At 41.0% G+C, this 11,493-nt stretch overlaps 1 non-coding gene across 1 annotated transcript; it reads left to right on the top strand.

The window, feature by feature from the left end:
- The first annotated feature begins 10,883 nt into the window (after window positions 1-10,883).
- Window positions 10,884-11,074, top strand: LOC142210872 (U2 spliceosomal RNA). Its single transcript, XR_012717007.1, has one exon. It is a non-coding gene; the product is annotated as a U2 spliceosomal RNA (small nuclear RNA).
- The last annotated feature ends 419 nt before the right edge of the window (window positions 11,075-11,493 follow it).

Below are 11,493 nucleotides of genomic sequence, written 5' to 3' on the forward strand. Positions count from 1 at the left end.
ACAGCATCTGCTCCATCTAATGGGATGACAAGTTGTAGGATGGCGCAATTAGTAGCCAGGAGGAAGTTCACAGCGGGAGACTTGGCGCTTCACATTAATCAAATACAATAGAAATTTGGAGTCCGGCCTATGAAAACATCCCAATCGTTCAGAGGCGGAAATTCTTAAAGAGACAGCGCCCCTAACCATTACATTATGTAAGCCATCCATCTCAGTAGAATACATTATTGGTTTATTGTATACTCACTTGTCTATATCGTTAAATGGACTGCTTAATAGTGTATTTGTCATATATGTGCGTATATATGTGACTGTCTGAGTTGTATATACTGTATGTTACCAGATGTCTGAATGGTGGGTACCCCATGATACCCTATGGCACCCCGCTGAAGCAGGAATGCCAACCTTTTAATATGTTACCCAGGGAGGTATAAATAGTCCATATTTATCATGTATCCAAAAAGGGTGACCTCCTGGAAGAGTGGGAAAATCTCCCGCACCTGGTGGAATGCTCCTGTATCCTCCAGACTCCTAGTTCTCCTATCATACTTTCTAACTCTATGAAAATGTAGAAGAAGGCTCCCGCAAAAAGGGTAAGCTAACATTCCAACATCCTGGAAGAGTAGGCAAATCTTGGACCTGGCAGAATGCTCCTGCACTCTCCATCACCGTGCTCCTGATCTTGAAGAGACCACAAGGTAGAATAATGTCACTTTGCAGATATTGGAAAGATAGGTTCCTAGGAGCCCTGACAGTGTCATACACTATGTTTATAGATAGGTTCCTAGGAGCCCTGACAGTGTTATACACTATGTTTTATAGATATGTTCCTAGGAGCCCTGACAGTGTTATACACTATGTTTTATAGATAGGTTCCTAGGAGCCCTGGCAGTGTTATACACTATGTTTTATAGAAAGGTTCCTAGGAGCCCTGACAGTGTCCTACACTATGTTTTATAGATAGGTTCCTAGGAGTCCTGACAGTGTTATACACTATGTTTTATAGATAGGTTCCTAGGAGCCCTGACAGTGTTATACACTATGTTTTATAGATAGGTTCCTAGGAGCCCTGACAGTGTTATACACTATGTTTTATAGATATGTTCCTAGGAGCCCTGACAGTGTTATACACTATGTTTTATAGATAGGTTCCTAGGAGCCCTGGCAGTGTTATACACTATGTTTTATAGATAGGTTCCTAGGAGCCCTGACAGTGTCCTACACTATGTTTTATAGATAGGTTCCTAGGAGTCCTGACAGTGTTATACACTATGTTTTATAGATAGGTTCCTAGGAGCCCTGACAGTGTTATACACTATGTTTTATAGATACACCCACAACAAATCTTTGACCTGAGCTACTCAAACCCAAAATGAAATGAATCATAAGAGGTTTGCCATCTCTACTGCTCAATGTATTATATGACTGATTTACAAGACTCAGAGTTTATTGTATATATGTAGTATAACCAATCCTTCCCAGTGTATTATGTGACTGGTTTACGAGGCTCAGATTTATATACTGTATATATATAGTATAACCAGCCCTGCCCAGTACATTACATGACTGGTTTACAAGGCTGAGTCTGATACAGCATCCAGTTACAGCCACCTCCAACCGACCCACCTGAACTTGTCATAGTAATATAATCCTACAGTGGATATTCTAACATTTGAGGCGTTCTACATCTATAATGATACGACTATGGAGTTTCCACAAAGCCTTAACCCCGTTGTGGCTGTGGCTGTGGCTGCACCTTCCCTGTGAACGTTCTTATGAAGGATTACATCTCCATTAATAATAAAGACCTGAACAGACCGGGCAAGAGGCAGAAAAATAATCCCTCCAATTAATAAGATTTGATGTTCACGCGCAGTCTATGTAATTGCTGCTTCATTCCTCATTGTCTGGGATTTACCACCAGACTATTACAATGGGTCGGAGTCGTCGTCTGCTGCTGGCACGCAGAGACAGGTTCATCAATCTGCCCCATTAACTGTCAAGACTATTTAAAGGGATTCTACCATTTAAACACTTTTTTTTCTAGTTCACATGTTGGAATAGCTTTAAGAAAAGCTACTTGTCTCCTATCTTTATAAGTCGTCTCCGGTGAAAAATCCGTTTTTTGTCTGTATGCAAAGGAGTTCTCTCGCAGCACTGGGGGCGTCCCCAATGCTGCGAGAGAAGTCTCTCCAGTGACGCCTCCATCTTCTTCAGCAACCGCCTCTTCATTTTCTGTCTCCGGCAGGGGTCAGACTTGTGCGCCTGTGCAGTCGGCTCTGCCGTCGGCACCCAAACAGAGCCGAGTGCACAGGCCGGCGGCCATTTTTTGTAGTTCTATGGAGAACAGGAGAATACTGCACATGTGCGTATAGGGCCTGCAAAAGATGGTCACCAGCCGGCTTGTGCACTGGGCTCTGCCTGGGTCCTGATGGCATAGCCAACTGCGCAGGCGCACAAGTCTGACCCCAGCCAGAAGAAGAAGATGAAGAGGTGGTTGCTGAAGAAGATAGAGGCGTCGCTGGAGAGTGTTCTCTCGCAGCATTGGGGACGCCCCAGGTGCTGTTTGAGCACTGGGGCCCGCCCCCAGGGCTGCGAGAGAACTCATTTGCATACCGACAAAAAACAGATTTTTTACCGAACGGCAGGCCGGAGACAACTTATAAAGGTAGGAGACAAATAGCATGTGAACTAGAAAGAAAAGTGTTTAAATGGTAGAATCCATTTAAAGGGGCTGTACAAGTCTACAAAAACACCCCTTTAAGGCTAAGGCCCCATGTAGGCAGTTGCAGCCGAAAAATGCTGCAGAATAAAATGCAGTGGAATTGCATCACGTTTTATTCTTCATCACAGAACACCTGCAGGTTTGCTCTGCAGATTTTCTGCCAGCGTTTCCGTAGGTGTAATTGACATGTTGCGATTTGTAAAAACTTTGCAACAATTTTCGAAATTGCAGCATATTCTTTGCAGATTTTTTTCTGCAATGTGTGGACGGGATTAGCCAGAATACCATCCACCTTGCATGCACTGTAAAACATGGCATTATTATTATTATTATTATTGTTTATTTATATAGCACCATTAATTCCATGGTGCTTTACATTTGGGGGTTACATACAATACATACACAATATAATACAATACAATACAATACACAAAGTATACAGGTACATATCATACTAACAGTGATCGGCTGGCACAGTGGGGTAGAGGGCCCTGCCCGCGAGGGCTTACAATCTATGAGGGAAGGGGGGTAGAGACAGAAGGAGAGGGGGAGACTGTACAGATGGCGGTGTGGTGATAGTGTTATTGGAGGTTGTAGGCCTTCCTGAATAGGGGAGTCTTCAGGGCCTTCTTGAAGCCTGTGATTGTGGGGGTCAGTCTTATGTGTCTTGGTAAGGAGTTCCAGAGTATGAGGGATGCACGGGAGAAATCTTGGAGACGGTTGTGTGAGGAGCGGATGAGAGCAGAGCGGAGTAGGAGGTCATTGGAGGATCTGAGGTTGCGTGTGGGCAGGTAGTGGGAGATGAGGTCAGAGATATATGGAGGGGACAGGTTGTGGATGGCTTTGTATGTTAACGTTAGTAGCTTGAAATCTATTCGCTGGGCTATAGGTAACCAGTGGAGGGACTGGCAGAGGGGAAGCAGCTGATGAGGATCGGGGGGTGAAGTGGATTAAGCGAGCAGCACAGTTTAAGGTGGACTGGAGGGGGGCGAGGGTGTTAGCCGGGAGTCCATGCAGAAGGGTGTTGCAGTAGTCTAGGCGGGAGATTATGAGGGCCTGGACGAGCATCTTGGTAGTTTCTGGGGTGAGGAAGGAGCGGATTTGGTGGATGTTCTTGAGCTGGAGGCGACAGGAGGTGTTGAGGGTTTGAATATGTGGTTTGAAGGATAAGTCGGAGTCCAGGGTTACCCCAAGGCATCGGGCCTGTGGGACAGGGGTAAGTGGGGTTCCATTAACTTTGATAGATGGGTCAGGTGGTCAGGCATTTCCAATGCAGCCAAAAAGCTGCGCGGACCCTGACCTTAGCCACGAAATCCCACTGCAAATGGCAATTTTTATACAATCTAGCGTTTCACATTGCTTGCAAAGTTGATAGGATTCTGGCTAATCCCATCTACACATTGCAGAAAAAAATCTGCGTCAGAAATGCTGCCATTTCTAAAACCGTCACGTTTTTGTAATTCGCAGCATGTCACTTATACCTACGTAAACACCGGCGGTTTCCATACAGGTATAATTGGGGTAGAGAATCTGCAGAGGAAAATTCTGCAAAAATACAATGAAGATGCTGCGAAAAAAACGTAATGAATTACCGCCGTGATCGTTTCCACAGCTTTTTTTTTTTTTTGCAGTGATCTGTGGTAAATGTGTGCACAAAATCGCCATGAAAGTATTCTGACAAGTATACAGATGCAGAAAATGAAGACCTGAGAATACCAATACCAAGTATCTACAAGTATGTGCCAATCCCAGACAGAAAGGCTCATTGTATCTGCATATTTTAGCTGCTCATTATCCTCAAAATCCATGGTGGCCTTATCTATCCTGGACTGTGTGAACACAGCCTTAGGCTGTCCATGGTTGGCTGCAATATTACAAACCCAGGGATAGTTATTCTTGACCTGCCCTATGGCCAGCCATAGTGAGGAGGGGGAGGAGGAGGAAGAGCGGCCAGCACCTGAGACCCTGGAGGAGGAGGAAGAGTCTGCCGGGATCCAGGTAATAATGTCTCCTAGTGAGGGACAGTCACACCATGCAATGTGCTGGATAACTACAAGTCCCAGCATAGACCTCCTATGGCAGGAGACTGACATGCTGTGACAATGCGGAAGCAGCCATTATGTGACAGAAAGTAAACAGTCAATTTACAAAAAGGGATTAAGTAGCTCTTTATGCCAAAAAGTAAGAAGCCACTGTTTGACTAGGAGCAATAAGATGGCTGCCTGGTGTCTCTAATATAAGATGGCTGCCTGGTGTCGCTGATATAAGATGGCTGCCTGGTGTCTCTAATATAAGATGGCTGCCTGGTGTCTCTAATATAAGATGGCTGCCTGGGGTCTCTAATATAAGATGGCTGCCTGGGGTCTCTAATATAAGATGGCTGCCTGGGGTGTCTAACATAACATTGAGGTCTGGTGTCACTGATATAAGATGGAGGCCTGGTGTCACTTGTATAACATGGAGGTCTGGTGTCACTTGTATAACATGGAGGTTTGGTGTCACTAATATAAGATGGAGGCCTGGTGTCAGTGGTATAACATGGAGGTCTGGTGCCTCTAATATAAGATGGAGGTCTGGTGTCACTGATATAAGATGGAGGCCTGGTGTCACTTATATAAGATGGAGAACTGGTGTCATTGATATAAGATGGAGGTCTGGTGTCACTGATATAAGATGGAGGCCTGGTGTCACTTGTATAACATGGAGGTCTGGTGTCACTTGTATAACATGGAGGTTTGGTGTCACTAATATAAGATGGAGGCCTGGTGTCAGTGGTATAACATGGAGGTCTGGTGCCTCTAATATAAGATGGAGGTCTGGTGTCACTGATATAAGATGGAGGCCTGGTGTCACTTATATAAGATGGAGAACTGGTGTCATTGATATAAGATGGAGGTCTGGTGTCACTGATATAAGATGGAGGCCTGGTGTTACTGATATAAGATGGAGGCCTGGTGTCACTGATATAAGATGGAGGCCTGATGTCACTGGTATAACATGGAGGTCTGGTGTCACTAATATAAGATGGAGGCCTGGTGTCACTGGTATAACATGGAGGTCTGGTGTCACTTATATAAGATGGAGGCCTGGTGATACTGATATAATATGGAGGCCTGGTGTCACTTATATAAGATGGAGGCCTGGTGATACTGATATAATATGGAGGTCTGGTGTCACTTATATAATATGGAGGTCTGGTATTACTGATATAAATTGGAGTCCCGGTGTCTCTGATATAAGATGGAGGCCTGGTGATACTGATATAAGATGGAGGCCTGGTGTCTCTGATATAAGATGGAGGTCTGGTGTCTCTGATATAAGATGGAGACCTGGTGTCACTGATATAAGTTGGAGGTTTGGTGTCACTGATATAAGATGTAGGCCTGGTGTCACTCATACAACATGGAGGCCTGTGTCACGTGTATAAGATGGAGGCCTGGTATCACTCATATAAGATGGAGGCCTGGTGATACTGATATAAGATGGAGGTTTGGTGTCACTGATATAAGATGGAGGTCTGGTGTCACTGATATAAGATGGAGGCCTGTTGTCACGTATATAAGATGGAGGCCTGGTATCACTCATATAAGATGGAGGCCTGGTGTCACTGATATAAGATGGAGGTCTGGTGTTACTTATATAATATGGAGGCCTGGTGTTACTTATATAAGATGGAGGTCTGGTGATACTGATATAAGATGGAGGTCTGATGTTACTGATATAAGTTGAAGGCCCGTTGTTACTGATATAAGATGGAGGCCCGTTGTTACTGATATAACATGGCTCCCAGGTATCACCGATATTTAATGGAGGTGTAACTGATATAAACTTATATAAGCGGTGTGATAGTAATCATGTACTTGAGTCTATGAGGGGCAAAAAGGGCCCCTCTTCCCCATTATAATTCCACATGGTAGATGTAGAGCCCGGTGATAGACTCTGCATTGTGGTCCGGGGGTTCGGAGTTACCCCTCTGTGTACCCCGGTCTGACCTCTAACTTTACCGATCCCTATCCTTTGGCGTATCCATTCAGAAATAGAACTTTCTACAGCCAGCTGTGGCCATGTCCCTCCAGCTTGGGGCTCCGACTTGTTGAGGTCATCCAATGTTATAAATAACACTTGCAGACTGAACCGCTTCTGTTAAATGTTTTGCCTCTTCCCCTTATGGGGGATGACATTCTGGGATATTTCGAAGGTCTATTCTTCTTTTGCGATGCCCCTTATGTCTGCTAATTGGATAGAAGCAAGACCTTGGGTGCTATTCAGTCCATAGTGCCATATTAACCTCTTCAGTGACTCTAATCGTAACACTTTTATAGCCCATTGTACGGAGAATGAGCCTATTCTACTCTTCAGCTGCTTCTCATTCGAAATCAACATGAAAAGGAAAGAATACACCATAAAATGCACTCGATACGGGATCCTTTAGTGAGCTGAGGTCTGCCATCAACTGCAGAAATGAGATACTAAATATAGTTTATGGCAGACTGTAAGAATACTCAAGGACTGCCGACATGTTCCTTCTCGTGTTTTACGGGCTATAAGGGTTATTTAGGCCACACCTCACACTATCTGTAAATGTAAACCGAGATGGAGCTATTCACACCAGCACTTATGTTGCAACACAATCATGCCCAATCCTTTAGCCACCCTCTTTTTAACAAGCCCTGCCCATTTTGGGTCTCCAAACTACTGGTCTAATAGTGATAGGTGTAATTGTGATTAGTTTTGGTAACAGGAGGCTTAGTAAGTATAATTATGCTTATGTGGTAACAGATCGGTAAAAGTTGCAAGAGGGTGTAGTATGAAGATGTATTGCCTCATAACCAACCATTGATCTAATAGTGATAAGTATGACATAGAACAGTAGGAATGGTAGGGGGCTTAGTAAAAGGAATAACTAAACTTTATAAAGATTACTAGATGAGTAAAAGTTGCATGAGGGTTTCTATAAGGATATGTTTTGTCAATACCAACCAAAAATAGCTGAAAAGTTGCAGAAAGGTGTGGTATAGGATATGTTCAGTCATAAATAACCACTGAACATATGGTCAGGGCCATGTCATAGATTGGTAAGGATGATAGGTAGCTTTAAAAAAAGAAAACTAAAATTTTTAATAATGAGAAAAAGTTGCATGAAGGTTTTCTATAGTAAAAGATAAATATTATTATTAATATTATACATGGGAAGAATATGCGAATCTCACTTCCATGATGTGAGCGCCCTCTATTGGTGTGCATGACTGAGGCACTGACTTCCTAATTACATTATGGAACTCAGATTTGCATATTCTTCCCATGTTCCTTTGCACAGTGGAGCGCTTATGGCTTAATAAGACTCCACAAACCTAAATGGTGGTCTCTCCCTTTGGAGTGACGATATCCCCCCAACCCTTTCTGAAGCCTCTCGCCTCTGCCAGGTCAGTCCTTTCTGCGCCAAGCTGACTAGATGCAATAACATCGAAACAGCTGTCCTTGGCTGAGAGACTACCTGGTAAAATCCCAACATCATTGCAAACAAAGGCCTCTGAGAAGGTCGGCATGATGTTAAAGGGAGCGCCCACTATTGGGTTGCATGACTGAGGCTCTGTCTTCCTAATTACATCATGGAAGATAGACTTGCACTTCCTCAGTGAGCGCCCTCTATTGGGGTGCATGACTGAGGCACTGACTTCCTAATTACATCATAGAAGTCAGATTTGCATATTGTTCCCATGTTCCTTTACACAGTGGAGCGCTCATGGCTTAATAAGACTCCACACACCTAAATGGTGGTCTCTCCCTATGGAGTGACGATATCTCCCCAACCCTATTAATATTATAATACATTTATTATGGATACCTAAATGAGTACATATTGCAGGGAGCCCCCTGGTGTAAAGTTGGGATAAAGCTGAGCTTAACATTAGACTTCAATCCCACAAGCCCCTCCTTCTTTCTATCAGGCACTACCCACTTTGAGTATCCAGAGCTTTGCTCTAATTGTGACTGCCAAATCTTCGACCAGCGAGGGTCACAGGAATCAGTGTAAGCAAATAATGTTATTGTTATAGATTATCACAGATCAGTTAAAGTTGCATGAGGGCTTTGTCATAAAACAGATTATATCATAACCAATTATTGGTCTTTATGTGATGAGTAAGATCAGTGAGGGTGAAACATCTGGAATGAATTTAATATGTGTTATTTTAGATCAGTAAAAGTTGCAGGAAGGTGCTGTAAGGAGATCTGTGCTACACCTGCCATAGCCACATACCCAATCATTGCCCTTATAATGAAGTCATCTTTAAGCAGTAGCTGAGCAGTTTCTTCTTATTGTGAATGCTTTTCTGAATGTCATTTTTGGCAATTGATATTTTGCATTTTGTAACTGTTGTCAGCCCAAGATGATGCACATGGAAAATATAACCTAGCACATTTTCTTGTACTGGAGTCTGGGTATATTAGTGAAGACGTCAGCACATATTCTCATCAAAAACAGAGAACGGTAAATTTAACAAATCTTAAAAACTTTCCAAACCCAAAACAATAGGTTTCGGAAAAAAGTTCAGAGCTGAGACAAAAGCCGGTAAATATAATATATAAAAAGTAAATCGAGGTCACAGATGTAGTTTATAGTCTTCAGAATGAAAGCAGCTTTTCCACTTGACCTTGAAAGTGCTACTGTTCCCTCTCAGCAATGTGCTGTAAGATATATGTAGCCGTCCGTGTCACGTAGAATCAAGGCCGACACACTGTAACGCTCTCTGACTTTGAATAATCATTGTCACATGCAAATATGCAGAAGTTTTTTCAGCTCTATTGCGTGAAGGAAATTCCTATGTGATGCTTACTCTATATCTGCTCTTATGGTACTGCTCCTACGTACAAGAATAAAAGTACTATAATACTGTCTCCTATGTACAAGAATATAACTACTATAATACTGTCACCTATGTACAAGAATATAACTACTATAATACTGCTCCTACGTACAAGAATATAACTACTATAATACTGCTCCTATGTACAAGAATATAACTACTATAATACTGCTCCAATGTACAAGAATATAACTACTATAATACTGCTCCTACGTACAAGAATATAACTACTATAATACTGTCACCTATGTACAAGAATATAAGTACTATAATACTGCTCCTATGTACAAGAATATAACTACTATAATACTGCTCCTATGTACAAGAATATAACTACTATAATACTACTCCTATGTACAAGAATATAACTACTATAATACTACTCCTATGTACAAGAATATAACTACTATAATTCTGCTCCTATGTAGAAGAATATAACTACTATAATACTGCTCCTATGTACAAGAATATAACTACTATAATACTACCATCTATGTACAAGAATATAACTACTATAATACTACCTCCTATGTACAAGAATATAACTACTATAATACTCCTCCTATGCAGAAGAATATAACTACTATAATACTGCTCCTATGTACAAGAATATAACTACTATAATACTGCTCCTATGTACAAGAATATAACTACTATAATACTGCTCCTATGTACAAGAATATAACTACTATAATACTATCCCCTATGTACAAGAATATAACTACTATAATACTGCTCCTATGTACAAGAATATAACTACTATAATACTACCATCTATGTACAAGAATATAACTACTATAACACTACTACTATGTACAAGAATATAACTACTATAATACTGCTCCTATGTACAAGAATATAACTACTATAATACTGCTCCTATGTACAAGAATATAACTACTATAATACTACTCCTATGTACAAGAATATAACTACTATAATACTACTCCTATGTACAAGAATATAACTACTATAATACTGCTCCTACATACAAGAATATAACTACTATAATACTGCCTCGTATGTACAAGAATATAACTACTATAATACTACTCCTATGTACAAGAATATAACTACTATAATACTGCTCCTATGTACAGGAATATAACTACTATAATACTACCTCCTATGTACAAGAATATAACTACTATAATACTGCTCCTACATACAAGAATATAACTACTATAATACTGCCTCGTATGTACAAGAATATAACTACTATAATACTGTTCCTATATACAAGAATATAACTACGATAATAATGCTCCTATGTACAAGAATATAACTACTATATCGCTTCTCGGCCTTATGGCTAAGATCAAGTGTAGTATCTGTTCTTATCAGTTTAATATCTGATACGTCCCCTATCTAGGGACCATATATTAAATAGATTTTTAGAACAGGGAGCTGGAACCAGAGCTTGCTCTGTCCACTCCACGCATTGACCTGGTATTGCATTACTTCCAGGATCGGTGCAAAAAAAAAAAAAAAAAAGAATATAACTACTATAATACTGCTCCTATGTACAAGAATATAACTACTATAATACTGCTCCTATGTACAAGAATATAACTACTATAATACTGCTCCTATGTACAAGAATATAACTACTATAATACTGCTCCTATGTACAAGAATATAACTACTATAATACTGCTCCTATGTACAAGAATATAACTACTATAATACTGCTCCTATGTACAAGAATATAACTACTATAATACTACTCCTATGTACAAGAATATAACTACTATAATTCTGCCTCCTATGTACAAGAATATAACTACTATAATACTGCTCCTATGTACAAGAATATAACTACTATAATACTGCTCCTATGTACAAGAATATACCTACTATAATACTGCCCCTATGTACAAGTATATAACTACTATAATACTG

This window comes from Leptodactylus fuscus, chromosome 6 (genome assembly GCF_031893055.1).
Source record: "Leptodactylus fuscus isolate aLepFus1 chromosome 6, aLepFus1.hap2, whole genome shotgun sequence".
Classification (NCBI taxonomy): Eukaryota; Metazoa; Chordata; class Amphibia; order Anura; family Leptodactylidae; genus Leptodactylus; species Leptodactylus fuscus.